Genomic DNA, 17362 nt, shown 5'->3' with positions numbered 1-17362 from the left:
AAGGATTACACGAAGAAGTACAAATCAGGCTTAAGAGCGCTGCAATCAAGGAAAGAAATGGCAGGACTTCCTTTATCAGCAGTACTACACTGGGAAAAAAATATACTTTGGCCCTGTAAATCTAACCAAGACCATTTGTTTTCATTTCTCCAAGAAAATATTATTTACCTGCTTTTACTTAGATGTGTCACCCTTTATTTTACCTGTTATTTGTATTTTTTGTAGGTTCTGTCTTCAAATCAAGTAAATTTGATCCATAATACCCAGTAGCATTTACAGTCTTTATTCCAGAGTTGGAACCACCCACTTTCCTAGAGTTCTGTGTAGTGCAGCAGGAGTGTGTGAACCTGCAAAATAAATGGTCAGTTAGGCCTACACTTACGGTAGTAAGAGGTTGTGATACAGTAGTACATTGTGTTTAGCAACAGGCTTCATGGAGGAGATTACCATGTGTGGATATGACTTTCCTTGCATTGCACTAATTGAAGGTCTCTTTCTCGCTCTTAAAACAGTGTTTTGTCTTTGAAGAGAAAGTAACATGTTAAGGAAATCAGATACCAAACTGTAATTGGAAATTTTATAAAAATGAGTCTGCACCAGATGGTGTAAAACGGGTTATATTGTGTATTTTAAAATTATGTTGGCTTTACATAATTTAGTTAAGTATCACTTACTAAATACAACATAGTCAGTGTTCATTTAAAGTGACAATGATCAAGCAAACTTTACTTATTGGCTCTGAATGTTAAGGTTTACAAATAAGTAAGTTTAATATTTAGCAAGTTGAATTTACTCAAATTTACTACAAATTGTAAGTAAATTTTGCACATCATTTTTTTCAGTTTACATGTAGAGAGAAGCAAATGAGTGCAACAAATCAAAAGGCCTTAATTGGTTTATTTTCTATCTGTTGGAGCTCCTCATCTGCAAATTCAGATTCAAATTAATAAGGTTTGTCAATTCAGCGGAAACTTCTGCTTCATAGTTAAACATAATCATAGCTTCAGTTTAATATTATTTATTAGTAGCTTGTGTGTTGTTATGCATGCAACACAGGCAGAGTGGTATAACACATGCAATCCATTAACCAGGCACCTGCATCTAAACTATGCCTCTCGATTCCTTGACCTTTGGAGTGAAGGGTTTTCACTGCTTTTGAACTGAGAAGGATGGGAGGAGCAGCACAAAGTAAAAAGGGATTTTTATGTGTGTCATTGTGAATAAACACTATAAAATTAATCTGATTATTATGACCTCTACTTCAAGTCTATCTCGAGTGTGTATCCAATCAAAAACACACTAAAAGTGAATATTTTAAAACTCCAGAAAGTGACTTATTCATTCATGCCTGATTGACCACAGTGGTGACAGGCACATTTTTCTTGTTGCGGCTGCAGGGATGTATGACATGTTGAGTTCTTACTCCCCAGGAAAATCCTTGTAAAGTTGAAAAATAACAACATGACTTGAAAGGTCTTGTAAATTAGCCCACACGAATGAATGCCTTCATGTTCATCTTGAAAAGCTGCATATATTTATTTCCAATAAATACATTCCTTAAAATTTGAATTTGAGCTGAAATAACTGATCCTTGGGAAAGCATTCATTTTTAAATAAATTGAGGCTAACTATATCGTTATCAGTAGGCCTACTTGCGAAACGCTATTGTACATTATGTATATGCACATGGGGAAGTGAAACCTTAAAAGCCCTTGAACAATCCTTGAGTTGGTATAGATAAGTGTGGGAACACCGCTGTGACCTAACAGGAGACCACCGTGAAAAAAAACACGTCAGACCTTCCGGTAGCCATTTCTGCTTTGTAGACAGTTTTGAGAATTTTGCCTCTCTGGAGAACAGCCTCATCACATAGGCATTTACACCGCCTGGTAAAAGTGACCTAATTCCGATTAGTTTCTCAAATGTGGCACAGATCTGATATGTACTATGAACGTGTAAACAAGGAAAGAGCACATGGAATCGGACATTTTCATATCCGTTTTGGGCCACAGTCGTATGTGGAAATAATATTAAATCCGATATGAATCGTATATCTGCCAATGCGCCTGTCATCTAAACGCACATAGCCCCTATCAGAATTTCTCGGTAATTGCACATCATTAAAAATGCGATATTCGCTTACTTTTTTGCATTTGGATGCGTAACGTAGCCTATATCACATGCGCGAACACTCTGTTGAAAGAAGTTAAACTGAGGGCGAAGGCTCAGTCCAGTGGCGAATACCGTATGTGGGTCGTATAGTCAGTATAGTCCAAGATACAGGGCATTTTCATTGCGGACCTTAGACGGTTCGGAATGAAGCAGCTTGATTTATATCGATAATTTCTCTCTCGTTTTGTTTCCATCTATGGCGATAAGGCCCCGGCGACGTGGTTCTTTAATTTCGTATTGGTAACCAAACCCTTGTCTACTGGAGTTCCCCCAGCTTGTCGAGGAATTAATAGCTGGAGCGGAAATACCAGAACCGGGCTATGTTTTTACGTGACGTATGAATACCTGTTCAATGTGAGTATTTGTCATATTCCGTCATCACCCGTGAAGAACAGACAACCTTAAATCGCCACGCTTACTTGGCACGCTTACTTATTACCCGTGGCTTTTGCGCTGGAGAGAGGGCAGGGAGTGTGAGAACAGGTCATGCCTCAATTTGCAGCTCTAATAACACTGCGCAGTACAGAACAAGCTAATACAAGACTCAGTAATATTGTCCCCAGCAAAACCATCCGATACAAATAATTGTTCTAAATTGTTTCACAAATGTACACTTTTTAGCTAATAATGTGCCATATCAGATTTTTAAAAAGGACGCAACCAGTCATGTTTGTTTAATATCTGTAAGGTAAGATTATCTCAGTTAGTGGCTACACACAAGTTCAAGGGGTGTAGGATTCCCAGTGCTTCTGATATATTTACTCAGTAGTTTTGTGTTTAACAATGTCTTGCAAGATCCAGAGTGTATCATACTTATTTCAGTTGGGGGTGGACGGGGGAATGATAAAGATAGAAAAACAGAGAAAAATACCATCCATTTCTCTACCTCTTTCGAAAGTAGCTGTTTCTTAATAAAACAACACCAAAACCAGATTGTTTTATTAAAACCAATCAGATTGTTCCCTTCTGACCATTCACTCTTGATAGCAGACTGATCACTGTATCAGTAGAGTGAGAATAATTAATGTAAAATGGCTTTGAGAAATTAACCTTTAGCATCAAAATATATAGCATGCGAGCCATTTTAAATGATAGTAGAAGGTGAGGCAAAAGGAATTGTTTTTAAAATCCGGTAGATCGGTTAAAAAGTAAAAAGGTCCTTTGAAAAAGCCGGTAGTGTCATGGTCCTGTGTTCTTGTCTGCGTTTCCCCTGTTGGGCCGCCAGATGGCGGCACTTCTGTTTTGTGTCCTGCTCCCCCTGTGTTAATTGTATGATTGTTTTCAATGGTCTCATTATTGGTTCTTGATTGTCTCGTTTTCCCTTCCCTCTCTGTGGCCTGATTGTTCATGGTGCCCTCCTGTGTCTCGTCAGTGTCTGTTCTATTTAAGTTTCCCCCTCCCTTGACTCAGGTGCTGGTTCCTTGTGGTTATGTCAGATTGTTTGTGCGTAAGCCTCTGCCCCATGTGTTCCTGCCCATGTCTTGGTTTTCTAGTGTTTTTTGGAGTTTCTGCATTTCCTTTGTTCCTGTGTTTGTTTCCTACGTATGTTTGCGCCGACCGTATGTACCTGCCTGTGTTTGTGACCTGTTTGTGTTTGTTCGACTTACTTGTGTTTGACCTACCTGTTTGAATTACCCTTGTGTTCTGCCTGCCTGTGTTCTGCCCTGCCTGTATTTGTGAGTCCCTCTTGTTTTCTGCTTTTAGATATTTTTTGAGTTTGTGGTTTTGCCCATTGTGGCCTTGTTTGTTCCCTGTTTGTTTGCCTGTTAGTAAAGTCTTTGTTAATTTTCCCCTTTTTGAGTTTCGTGGTTTTTTCCCACTGCGCCTGGGTCCCAGCACCCATACCGTGACAGGTAGATCAGTTAAAAGGTAAAGGTCCTTTGAGAGATTTTCTACGTCATCATACCTTGGAGAAGTCAAACTTTAAATTCAGACAGGCCAAAGGTACATTACTGAATGTCCCAAACTGTCATTTGTGTTCACTTTTGCAGCCAACATGGGAAGGTGACAATGCTTCTCAGTAAATACAGCTAGCTATCAGCTGAATGTCTAACTTAAATCTAGAACTGCTTTTGGTTACCTTTGTGAACAATGTTTTGTCTTCTCTTTCTCTTAAATGTGCCTTCCTTTGAGAGCTCTGGCCTTTGGATATAGCAAAAAAGCAGAGTTTACCGTTCTGACAAGGAATGCTGGCAGCCACATCAATATTAATGAAGTAGGAAATGCTGGAATTCATAACCAGAAAAGAAGCAGTTGAGTCTGTTAAAGTGCTCCATTATAACACTTCTTGATTTCTCCAATTGTAGGGTAGCCAAACTGGGAATGTTTGCATCTTTCAGCTCCCCCGAAGCAGTGCATTGTAGGTAATGCGTACCTTTAGAGAAGCATGCTGTTGGGATTATTCAAAGAATCAAAATTGTTTTTGGCAATGTGGTGTTGCTGTTCTTGCATATTCATAAACCCATATCATTGTTCCAGGTTTACAGCCTTCTGATCAATACATCTCTTAAAAACATGAGTTGCCTCGATAATGAATGTGCTCATGAATGTTCATTTAAGAATGGTGGCTATAGGTTTGTTATGTCCAATTAAATCCAGCTCTAGATTGTGCAGTTTTTGTAGAAACCAAAAGGTTACTTTGAGAATTAACTTCAGTGATTTCTGCGCAAGGCATTGCATTGTGAGTTCAGACTAGAAGCTGAGTCAATTGTAAAAAAATAGTGGGAAAAAATACTAACAGTTAAAATATAATGCTGAATGATCTGCTAATTTGTGACCAACTGTCAGCTGAACGCCCATTAAAATGTAAAAACAAGCAAGAAGTATTATGAGAATTTTTATCTGTAAGAGAAGCCATTGATTTCATGCCAATACTTTTCAAGGTCGTTTTTAATTGAAATTCTTTGTAAATAAATGTATTCCTGATTATTTATTTATTCGCAAGTCACAGTTAAACTATCAGCCTTCATTTTATTCTCAACCCAGTACTTTACACTTTTTTTCTAAGTATCAAAATATAGAAGAAAAAAACTATAAAATGTGGCACTTTGCCATCAGATATCTGCCGCTCGTTAATGTTTCCTTTTATCAACAAATCAGCATCAAAGCAACACCAAATTCAGTGATCAGAAAATCAGAACTATCCTTTTAAAGAAAGTGTATTAATATTCACACTATTTGGTTAATACTGGACAGAAAAGAACAGAAAGCATTTTAAAACTTAAATCTCACAGCAGCTGTATACAGACCAGGAGAAAGAAAACTCCTGTATCAGTCATCGATTCAATCTATACCCTCCAGGACCACGGGCGAGCAGTCTTAGTGCAGGCCCTCCAGGAGGTGGGTTGAGAGCTCAAGGATAGTGATCTCACAACCACAAGCCACCATTCTGTTCCATGACGCACTTTGATAGACTGGCTTTTCAGGTTTATAGTTACAGGGTGTGTGCTTTACAGTAAACAGTATGAGTGAGAATTAAATGAGGGGAATAGGAATCCCAGATTTAAGAGTTGTTTTCAGACAGGTGCGAGAGAGCCTGCAAATGAGGCCGAAAGATTTTTTGCGGCGAACGAGCTGCTGTTCTGTGTGTTTTGACATCTTCAAGGACCCTCTTGTCCTGGCATGCAGCCACAGCTTCTGTAGCATTTGTGCGCAGGAATTATGGGGAAAGAAGAGCTCTCAGGAGTGTCCTCTCTGCAAGAGAAAGTCCTCTCTTTTAAATCCTCCTGTCTTCATGCTTTTAAATAACACAGTGGAGTCCTGCCTGAAGCGGAAGATTGAGAGTGGATCTGAAAAGAAGAATGGAAAACGTTGCTGTCCTCATGAAGATAAACTCCTGTTTTTCAAGCAGGAAGCCCAGGAGCCTCTCTGTCATGTTTCAGACTTCAAAAAACACAGAAACTGCCAGGTCTGTCCAGCGGAGGAGACTGTTCTGGAAATGAAGGTATTCCATTTCAACCATCAGCTTTAAATGGTTTCACATTCTCAGGGCAAACGATGTAATATGAGTAATATGTAAGATGTACACTGTATGACCAAAGGTATCCGGACACCCCATGGCCTGAGCCTGTTTTTCGTGGTTTGGGCTAGGTCCCTTACTTCCAGTGACAGAAAATCTTAATCCTACAGCATACAGTCAAATTCTAGACAATTCTGTGCTTCCCCAACATTTTGTCATATTTTAGCATGACACTATCCTCGGGCACACAGCGAGAAATGGTTTTGTTGAGAACGGTGTGGAAGAACTTTACTGGCCTTCGCAAAGCCCTAACCTAAATCCCATACAATATCTTTGGGATCAGTTGGAAAGCCAACTTGCGAGTCAGGCCCAATTGCCCAATCAGTGCCTGACCTCACTAATGCTCTTCTGGATGAATGGAAACAAATCTGCTCCAACATCTAGTATAAAGCCTTCTCGGAAGAGTGGTGGTTGTTATAGCAGCAATGGGTGGACTGACTCCATATTAATGCCCATAATTTTGGATGAGATGTTGGATGTCAGGTGTCCACATACTTTTGGCCATGTAGTGTATAAGAGTATCTGCTAAATGCCTAACAGTAAATGTAAATGTATAGCCTAAAATTGTAAGCAAAGAACAGTGAGAATCATGAGTACCAGGACGTACTGGAAAAAGAAAAATATTACGAGCCACCTTGGTATAAAAAAATCTGCTTTTATGTAATGGTGGGCTATCGTCCTATCATTTGTATTATGTTTGGATGGTGAATGATATGTCTCCCAATATTTTGTGTTAATATGGATAATAAACAAAGTAATCATAAATAATAAACTAAGTTCGCAAGAAGGTGAGAATAGAGACTGTACAGTGCTCTCAACTGATTGGTACTCTTGAAAAAGATAAGCAAAAATCCATGCAAAATAAACCACCCAGGTAATGAGCTATATTTTGTGTTTAACATTTCAACCACAAAATGCCCTCCAGTTCTCTTCATGAAATGGCTTCCTTTAACACATGTCTGTGTGAGCTTGAATCTCGCGTTTCGGAAATTGGCACATCTTCGTCTACTATCCGGAATTGATAGCAGAGTTTAATGTTTAATTTTGTATTTGTGTCCAGCCCACAGGGAGGCAGATAAACGCCGCTGTTCAGACGTTCTAACAGTTCCTGTGAGATGAAGAGGAGGCCAGACTAGCTGCATGGAGGAAAAGAAGCAAAAGAACCAAATAATGTTGTGACCTGACTTTGCCATATAAGACAAATCCACAATTATAGAAAGGACATCTCCTTAAATCAAGCTTATTAGTGGACATTTTCCAGTGCAAACAAAACAAAAAATGATAAATCCCATTTGTTACAGAACAGCGGATTGTAGCAGTTCATTTTGGGCTGTTAATTTTTTTATGTTAACTAGCTTTCTTTCTAGGTATTGCCTTTGAATGCACAGACAGTATGTCCTCCATTTTGGAAGTTACTCTTAAGAGAGAGAGAGAGACGCCATTCTCTATATATTTTGCATTATAAAATGTTTTTTTTATTAGCAGTGACAATATGTATTTTCTGTGAAAATGTTCTTTTTTTAAGGATAAAATGCTAATCTTGTGTTGACACATCTTACACATTTTGTAAATCCACATGTCCATCGGATGTAACCCCTCGAGGGGCAAAATAAGGTCAAATGAATTTCTATAAGTGCTCATAGTAAATAATCGAACTAAATATAAAGGCTAAGTTTGGCTATTCTTGTATGAATACCTAAAACCTGTGGTGATGAAAATGAATACATTCAGAAATGTATGAATTATTGCCTAAAATATAAAAATGTTGACAGCTGATCTTGTATGAATGTAGTTTCTGAATGCCATTGACATGACTGCAAAATAAAATTACATTTAACTCCAGCCAATGATGCCATATCTGTTGAAATATTCAATTATACCTAATTGTTTACTCTTAATTATAAATAATACCCTTGGAAATATGATGAAAGGAAATGTGTCAGTTTGTCAGAGCTGTCTACTGGTTTGCCACATGATGACTGACGATGTTGGCTAATTAGCTTATTACAAAATAAGCTAGTGAGCACTGCTTTTTACACTCACATGCAGAAACCAACCTGACAGCATGTTCCCTCTGATGGAGTGGAATAGTCATTGAGAGCCAGCTGTTGTGCGGGTCGGATGAAGTTCGACTGGCAGTTTTTGTCCTGTACTAATCTCTGTCTGCAGTAAATGCTGCCTGTAATACATGCTGTCAAGCACACTGCAAACCCAGCAGCAGCAGCGCAATCTACTCAACTGAATCGATCTGTTGGTGTTGGTTGGTTGGGGTTGGGGGCTTCATTGGAGTCCTGGGGGAATACTGTGAATGTGGTCTGTGTTAAGAATTATATTTGAATGCTGAATGCCTGTAGCCAAGATGATGGATTCCACTGATATCTTTGTTCATTCAGTTTTGGATTTTCACACAAATGGAACCCTTGCCATCACACTCAGACTTGTCCTGTCGTCAAAATATGTTTAATATGTTTATTATAATAGTCATAGAATATAGAAAACAACAACGGGGAAAACTTTCATGAATAGTACTAAATCTTATCAGCATATTATAATGAACAAAGCTGAATAATAAAAACATGAAACAAACAGAATAGGCCTGGGCCCAGTTTCAAGAAGCTGGATTACAGAGTTAGCTAGATAACTGCCCTGAGCAATACTTAGATATTGTTTCTGCATTAACAAAACAGTAACAAAACAGAGAGAGCAAAACCCTTGAGAGCATCTTCCTTTAAAAGGCCTGATTTTTATCCCCTTTCCAAATACCCAGACATGCCCTTATGTTTATTCCATCCAGGCTCTGAAGCATCCACTCTGCACAGGTGTGCCTTTCTAATGAGATGGCTGTGCTGGGAGACGGGCGGCACATGCTACTGTTGGAGCGCCTCTCCTGTTTGACCAGATTCCAAGTGCATTAAAGGGACCTGCTCATTAATTTACTGTGATTACGAAGTGATGATATATAACTCAAAACCTGGCAGTTTTAAACAATAACACCCTTGTTTAATATTTGGCTGAATACCGAACACGAGTGCATCAACAGTTAAAACAACTCACTTATCCAACATGTAAAATATACAGACAAGTCACAAATTAAAGGAAAGACCAACATAAAGTGTCTTAGTTGGGCCACCACAAGCTCCCAGAACAGCTTCAATGTACCTTGGCATAGATTCAAGTCTCTGGAACTTTACTGGAGGGAACACCATTCTTCCAAAAGATATTCCCTCATTTGGTGTTTTGATGATGGCAGTGGAGGTTGCTGTCTAACACCCCGGTACAAAATCTCCTACAGGTCTTCACTTGGGTTGAGATCTGGTGACTGTGAAGGCCATAGCAAATGATTCATATAATTTTCACACACATCAAACCATTCAGTTATACCTCATGCCCTGTGGATGGGGGCATTGTGATCCTGGAAGGGACCACTCCCATCAGGATAGGAATGTTTCATCATAGGATAAAGTCTGTATATGTAGTGAGCTCCATAATATTTGGGACAAATCCTTGATTTTGCTCTGGACTCCACTATTTAGATTTGTAATCAAACAGTTCTCACATGCAAATTCTCAGCTTTCATTTAAAGGGATTTTATTTCAGCATTTTTTTATGCCCCATTTCGGGGCACCAAAATGCCTATTATGTAATGGACATGTTAATGAAATGTAAATGAAAGTAGTTATGTTTAGTACCTTGTTGTATATTCTTTGCATGCAAATGTCTGCTTGAAGTCTATGACCCATTGACATCACCAGTTTCTGAATATCTTTTCTGGTGATGCTCTGCTATCAGCAGTTGTACCATCAGTGAAGACAAGTGAGCCAATATCTGGGCAGCCATACATGCCCTAACTTTAACACACACACACACACACACACACACACACATATATATATATATATATATATATATATATACACACTGCCCGGCCAAAAAGAAAGTTGCACACTCAAATATTTTGTTAGACCGCCTTTAGCTTTGATTACGGCACGCATTCGTCGTGACATTGTTTGGACAACCTTATGCAACGTCACAACATTTATTTCCGTCCAGAATTGCATTAATTTTTGGCCGAGATGTTGTATTGACAACGGGAGAGTTACTCTACTTCACTCTAGTGTTTCTTTTGCGCCTCTACATCATGAAACCTATGCACTTGTTGTACGTCGCTCTGGATAAGAGCGTCTGCTAAATGCCTATAATGTAATAATGTAATGTAATGAGAGTCTAAACCACTCCGTAAAGTCTCCAGCACATCCTAAAGACTTTCAATGGGGTTAAGGTCAGGACTCTGGTGGCCAATTCATGTGTGAAAATGATTCCTCATGCTCCCAGAACCACTCGTTCACAATTTGAGCCCGATGAATCTTGGCATTGTCATCCTGGAATATGCATGTGCCGTCAGGGAAGAAAAAATCCATTGATGGGATAACCTGGTCATTCAGTATATTCAGGTACTCAGCTGACTTCATTTTATTGCTGAATAATGTTGCTGAGCCTAGACCTGACCAATTTAAGCAACCCCAGATCATAACACTGCCTCTAGAGGCTGTACAGTGGGCACTGTCCAAAAAAATCCAAACAGTGACTTTATTTTTGCCCAGGCAGTATATATATATATATATATATTCTTTTTGGTCTGCACACTTGCCATCACACTTATATAATTGAATCTTAGATTCATCTGTCCACAAGACCCTTTTCAAAGAACTCTGCGGTCTCTTTTTTGGTACTTCCTTGCAAACTGTAACCTGGACATCCTGTTTTTATGGCTAACTAGTGGTTTGCATCTTTCAGTTTAGCCTCTGTAGTTCTGTTCATGAAGTCTTCTGCAGATATTAGTCACTGACAAATCCACACCTGCCTCCTGAAAATGTTTCTGAGCTGTTGCACAGCTGTTTGGGGATTTTTCTTCATTATGGTGAGAATTCTTCAGCCATAAACTGTAGGTCTTCCTGGGCTTTGTGATTTCTGAGCTCACCACTGCACTCTTTCTTCTTAATGATGTTGCAAACACTTGATTTTGGTAATCCTAAGGTTTGTCTCTGACTGCTTTTTCTTATTTCTCAGTCTCATAATGGCTTTGTTGACATTCACTGGCACAGCTCTGGTCCTCATGTTGACAAACAACAATAACTGACAAAGCCAATCAAAAGGCTAGAATTAAAACTGGATACTGAAAGCTCTCATACAGTAAGGAAGTAATTGATCACACCTGACTAATCAAAAACACTGTGATACCATTTTTCCAAAATGTGACTCCCTGAAAACTATTTATAAAAAGTGCTACTTTCTACTTTGTGAAACCAAAGTGTATAAAAATGCCCTTAAATAAAATTTGAGAAAGAACGCTTTAAACACATTAATTTTTTAAATAAAAAATCTAAAATTGTCGAGTACAGAGCCAAATGAAGAAAAAAATGTCCTTGTCTTAAACATTAAGGGTCACTGTATACAGTATATTGTGTAGTAGTCTGTAAGTATTTGGGCAGTGACAGAATTGTTGCTTTTTTGGTTGTGTACTCCAGGACTGGAAATAAAACAAGAATGTGAGGTTAAAGTACAGGCTGTCAGCTTTTATTTGAGGGCACTGTTCCGCCAATGTACAGTATTACAGTGTCTGCGAATTATGTAGGATTTTAGTAATCATTGTTTACAAGCAAAGTAATTTACCTCAATAGTTCAAATAAGGGTCAATCTGTGACCCTGACTCAGTCTGCGGGCTGTCTTCTCCAGTTTATTTATCCTTTAATGACTCTACATAGTCATAATTCTCCTCTGTGTCACATCTGACACTGACTCTCCAGAATTTTCACCAGCCAAGAGCTGGTGTCTGTTTTCTATTTTCATATTCACTGCGCGTCTGCCTCTCCTGCAGCAGGTGCCGCTGGCCTGCTAATGAGAAACTGCCGGCCAGGCAGCTTGCAGGGCAGCTTGCTGGGCAGTGCCCCATCCCTTTCCCCCACCTCCTGGAACAAGCCTGGGTACAGACAGGTATGCGTGGAAGCAGCTGCTGTACATCTGACTATGGAACAGCGAGTGGGTCCCTCAACTCTGTGCTGCTGCACACCAGCCTTAATGGTCAGTGTCTGTCTGGTCTCGCTCGACCTTACACACTGAGGTCAGCTCTCTCACACTGAAGTTTCACTTACTGCTGAATGGATTACAGACCCCTTTTTTCGTTGAGGAGAGCCCTCTTGCTCTAATGGGATGCTCTGTGTCAGCTCTCCAAATGCCCTGTGGATCCCCAAAAGTAGGGGAGACAAAACGAGCTGGTGTATTGCAGAGGGGCAAGCTGACCAGAGATTTCCTACTGCCCTGTTCTCTGATTGGCCCAATGCTCTGTAGTCAGGCTATTCCATCCTGTTCTCTGACTGGCTGAACGCCCTAGTTTTATTAACCAGTCAGTGAAGAGTTCGACAGGGATGAGTGATGACCGCTTGATGTCCATAGCCATGCAGGAACGGATGAACAATTACAGGCTTTACGAGTGGGCTGCATTTGTTTGTCTGTTTTCATCCCAGTAAACTCATTCCAGTGAATTTCAAGATTGACTTTCAAAGAAACTCAATTTTTAACAAATAATTGGACTATCATCTGTAGAGATGGTGGCTTGTTTTTACTCTCCTTGTGGTATAATCATTCCCAGAGAGAGAAACAATGGCAGGTAAATGCATAAGGGAACCGATAAAATCCATAAATTGGTAAGGAAGGCAAGCTACACAATAAGAAGGGCATTTTATCCTTTTGAGATGACAGCATAATGCGGGTTTGGATTTAAAATAAGGGTCACTATAAGGGAAGAGCAGGTATCACCCCTATGTTGTACCCCAATACAGAAGAAGGGCATTTAAAGTGGAACATAATTTACTGTAAATTTACAGGATTTGTTTTGCAATGTTATACTCTGTTAACCCTACGCTGTTACTACAATCGATAAGACTAATATTAGCTCTACTACCACACCATTACCACTATCGCTACCACTGCTACAGCTTGAACCAAGAGCTATGCCAAAATTGAGCACACATCAGTGAGTCTGTTTCATTTCACTGAATTTGTGTTTTCCTGACTTCTGTTCATTGACCTTTGACCCAACCATTTTATTTGGGGCTGAACAATCAAGACAAACATTTCCTTTGTGGATGAATAATTTATTTGAGGAGGAATGAAGGAAGCCATCCTCATTCAGGTAAAATTCTCCCCTTCTTTTTTAATATTGAATAGAACCCTGACATTAAAGGATTGTTGAATTATAGATAGACATTGTGCTGAAATGTAAATTTCACTTGTGTAACCCCCTACTCCACACACACACACACACACCAGCATCAGGAATTCTCTTGGTTTAAATCTTTATTCTCCTTATGTCTCCCAGTGTCTCTGGAATATATCTAGAAGGCACAACGTGATTTAGGCTAAGTAGGATATGCTCCTGGATCAACATCGCTATTGTTATTCCTGGAACAACATTCCTATTAACCAATCTCACTGCTCTCTGACATCATCAGTGCGTGCCAAACAATCAACCCCAGAGCCATTTCAAAATTTTCCAAAACTTCCTGCTTTCTTGAGAGATAGGCTATCGTGTAGCTCCCCAGTCATAACACTAAACAAAATCATTGATTTAAAATTAAAAAAAAAAAAAAAAACTGGGTGCTCTTATAAAAACATAGTAGAGATGTAAGATGGGTGCTCGTGGAACTGGGGGAACAAAGCAATAGTAATGCAAAACAGAAATGTTGTTCTTGGCATTCCAAAAATAAAAACAGAAGGAAAAGAATGGATTAAAAAAAACTTTACTGTAATGGCGATAATATTAGCACTTCCTTGTGTGAGAGCATGACTCCACCCCTCTGTCAGCATAGCCCCAAGGCTCCACTCCTTTTCTCTTTAATAAACATGAGCTAATGGAAGAGCTGCTGTAAATCACCGCCCTTCCTGTTTAGGGATTCTTTACGTCTTTGGGCCATATTTAGTATGCATGGCGTAAATTACCTTTAGTGCTGCAAAACTTTGCGTCACCGAATGTATTCAATTTAGCGGGGTATTTCCTCAGACTGGTTATGTAAATGAGCACAGCCACAGCGAGTTAATTTAAATGCGTCCTGCACATGGCAGGAAAGCAACATTGTTGTACTGTTCCATCTCTGGAGAAGTCGTGTTTTGTACAAGTGTCAGGATCCATGGATGCAATGGACAGGCACTGTCACCTTTAAATTTTAACATGTCACATTAGTAATAACTTCAGAACGGTTATATTTCAATTAGTTTAATTCTGTACTGTCTAAAGATGATGGAGTCATGTGTTTTAAAAATATTTTAAAAGACTCTCTCCTTTCGCAAATGTAACGCTTAATAAATGTTACACGGTGAATAATATTTATCAAAGAAATTACTCATCAACATGTTTGGCTTTTTAAGTTAGTTTAGTGTTTAATGTTAAATGTGTTCAGCTAATTTGCTGCTGTATTGACATAGCTCATGTTCCAAGTGATTAATGGAAAAGAAATAACTACCTGGCATTTATAATAAGCACATGCCAGATTAGTCCATATGGTGAACTATTTGCTTTGTAAAAGTTTACTTGGGTGTTAGGAAACAAAATCAGCTTTCCTCATCTACTGTATTTGGCAACAGCACAACTATGTAATTTAATGTAACTCACGTCATGGCAAGGTATGAAGTTGCTTGTGCGTCAGTGCTCACGTCTTTTGTCATGAATAAAGCCCCGTGCTATATAAACTGAGGGTGTGGCTGGTCTCACGTTACCATTGGAAATGCGTTTCCTTGATTAAGATTAGCATGTATCGAAAAAACATGCAAATCCTGTTATGAATGGCCACATTGATCTTGTGCTGGAAAGAAGTTTACATCCACTTTTTGCAGACGTTAAAAATAGATGCAATTACCTTTGGCACAATGGCCACCAGCCATGAGAAACAGCTGCGGGCAGTCATGTTTTCATTATCTCCTCCCATATTTTTGCGGTCTCACATCAGAAAGCCCTAAAACATGCAGATTTTAGGGATGCCGTATTTCTACCATTTTACCAGTGCAAACCTCCGATGCGGCGCCTTAGTAGATATGGGAAATGTTATTTGCTATTTGGTGTCTATAAAAGCCCTGCAAATCCTTAGTAAATATGGCCCTTAGTCTCTCCTTGGTATATTTAAAGATTCCTATGATCTTCTACAGCTCATAAGTATTGATCATTGAGGTTGACATGACACGATGTCAGTTTTTCGCAATGAAGGAAACTTGACCCATCCCAACAAAGGGTAGGTTTACAAATCAATTGTCAGAGTCACTTATTTGTGGTGGATTTCATTCCATTGCTTTAAAGAGCAAGGTATTTTTGATTGGCTCCAACAACTGAATGATGACTACAAATGATGCTCGGGCCGTCCAAATGTGGTTTATGAAGTATTTTGCCCACGGTAAGTTGTAGGTTTGACACATGTACTACTATGTATGTATTACTGACATCTGGGGTTCTAACGAACTCTGATCAATTTTAATGAAGGTTCAATACCACGAGCGCTTTCATGTGCACCTTGTATATTTCAGTGTTTTCTGTCTTTCACTTCCTATGTCCTCCCCTGTTGCAGCTGCCAATATACATTTTAACATGACTATGCATAGGTCTTTGCACAGGTTATTTGACTAGTAACTGTGATATAAATAGAATAATTCTATGCTTTTTATTTATTTATTTATTATTTAATTGAGTGAAGTGTATCACAGTGTAATGCACGCTTTTTAGCCAGGTATAAATCACCTCAAATTGCAAACAGTTTTTTTTAGATTATTCAGCTTTATGTACCTACCTCACATAATCTTTCTGGTTTTATTTATTATTGTATGCAGCACACATTATTGCAAGTCATATTTGGTGATTCTTTTAACATAAGAAATTTTTATCAAGAACCAAGCAATATTTTGCACACACAAGACCACACCAACTTTGAAATTGTTGTCTGCTTATGATTATTAGTTTTTTCAATGTTGCACCTTATTAATTATATGCTCATCCATACTTGTGGACAGGTTTTCCGCACTGAGCCACAATACCAGGCTTCTACGGGTGAGAGTCTATTCCTGCACCCTAGGTATGGCCAACTTCCCTTAAGACATATATATATATAAAAATAAAAAAATAAAAAATATATATATATATATAAATATTTTTGGCTATATATTATTAATGTCCAATTGTATCTGTAGTCTCATCCCAAACTGCAGGTAGCCAGCAGGAGTAAGGTGCAGTGCTATTTGTCAAAATGGACAGAAAATTAAGATTTACAGTTAAAAGACAAAGCAACACTGTGTGAACTTGTTTCATCACAAAATTTTGGAACTTAATCAATTTTTTTCAACAACCTTAATCAACCAACATATTAAAAAACAACAGAAGGCTGGGAACCCAGGGTTGAGATCCCATGTGATATTCCATATTGCTGACTGAGTGAAGGAAGCACTAGCAATGTCAGGCTTCTACTGTATATCCAGGGCCAAGGGGTCACCTTTTTGTCTTGCTGAAGATGAAGACAGCATCTCCCATCTCCCCAAGGGCTTCATGAATAAACATGACCAACACGGACAAATGTGCTGTGTAGCGCAGTCCATTTGTATTTTTTTCTTTCTGGGAGGTAATACAATTGGCAGTAATTGCGACTATGCATTCATGCTTAATTTACACATAGATTTGATTAAGGAATTTTGATTATGTAAAAGTCTGCATGTGTGTGTGAGTGTGTGTGTGCTTGCATGTCTATGTTTCTTGTGTGTGTCTGTGTGTGCACGTGTATGTGCTTGTGGTGCTTTTGTATATGTGTGTTTTGTGTGTGCTCTTTAAAATAACTTCATGAGACAGCAATGCATAGTCACACCAGGAGCTCAAGTGCTGAGGATGCAAGAAATTTTCTGCTGACGAAGCTCCCCCCTCCCCCCATCCAGTCCGCTCTCTTTTCACACTCCACTGCACTGCTCATCCTGCAGGTAGGATGATTCACCCGTTCTCCTGGTTTTGGCCTACTCCTCTGCTGCAGAGAAGGGGGAAGTGCCTCCCCAGTATGGAATTCTGGGATTGATTTATTTCTTTTTTATTTTATATTTTTATTTTATTTATTTAGCCATTGTGATGCACACATTGAGAAATAAAATATGAATAAT

General features: G+C 39.0%; 1 long non-coding RNA gene across 1 annotated transcript; it reads left to right on the top strand.

Annotated features, from left to right (window-relative positions):
* Positions 1-4919: 4919 nt before the first annotated feature.
* LOC135247556 (uncharacterized) lies at positions 4920-8032 on the top strand. The gene is made up of 2 exons (XR_010328235.1): positions 4920-6115; positions 7251-8032. It is a non-coding gene; the product is annotated as an uncharacterized LOC135247556 (long non-coding RNA).
* Positions 8033-17362: the final 9330 nt, after the last annotated feature.

This window comes from Anguilla rostrata, chromosome 2 (assembly GCF_018555375.3).
Source record: "Anguilla rostrata isolate EN2019 chromosome 2, ASM1855537v3, whole genome shotgun sequence".
NCBI lineage: Eukaryota > Metazoa > Chordata > Actinopteri > Anguilliformes > Anguillidae > Anguilla > Anguilla rostrata.
Note: the sequence above shows the minus strand (reverse complement) of the source record. Positions and strands in the feature narration are given on the sequence as shown.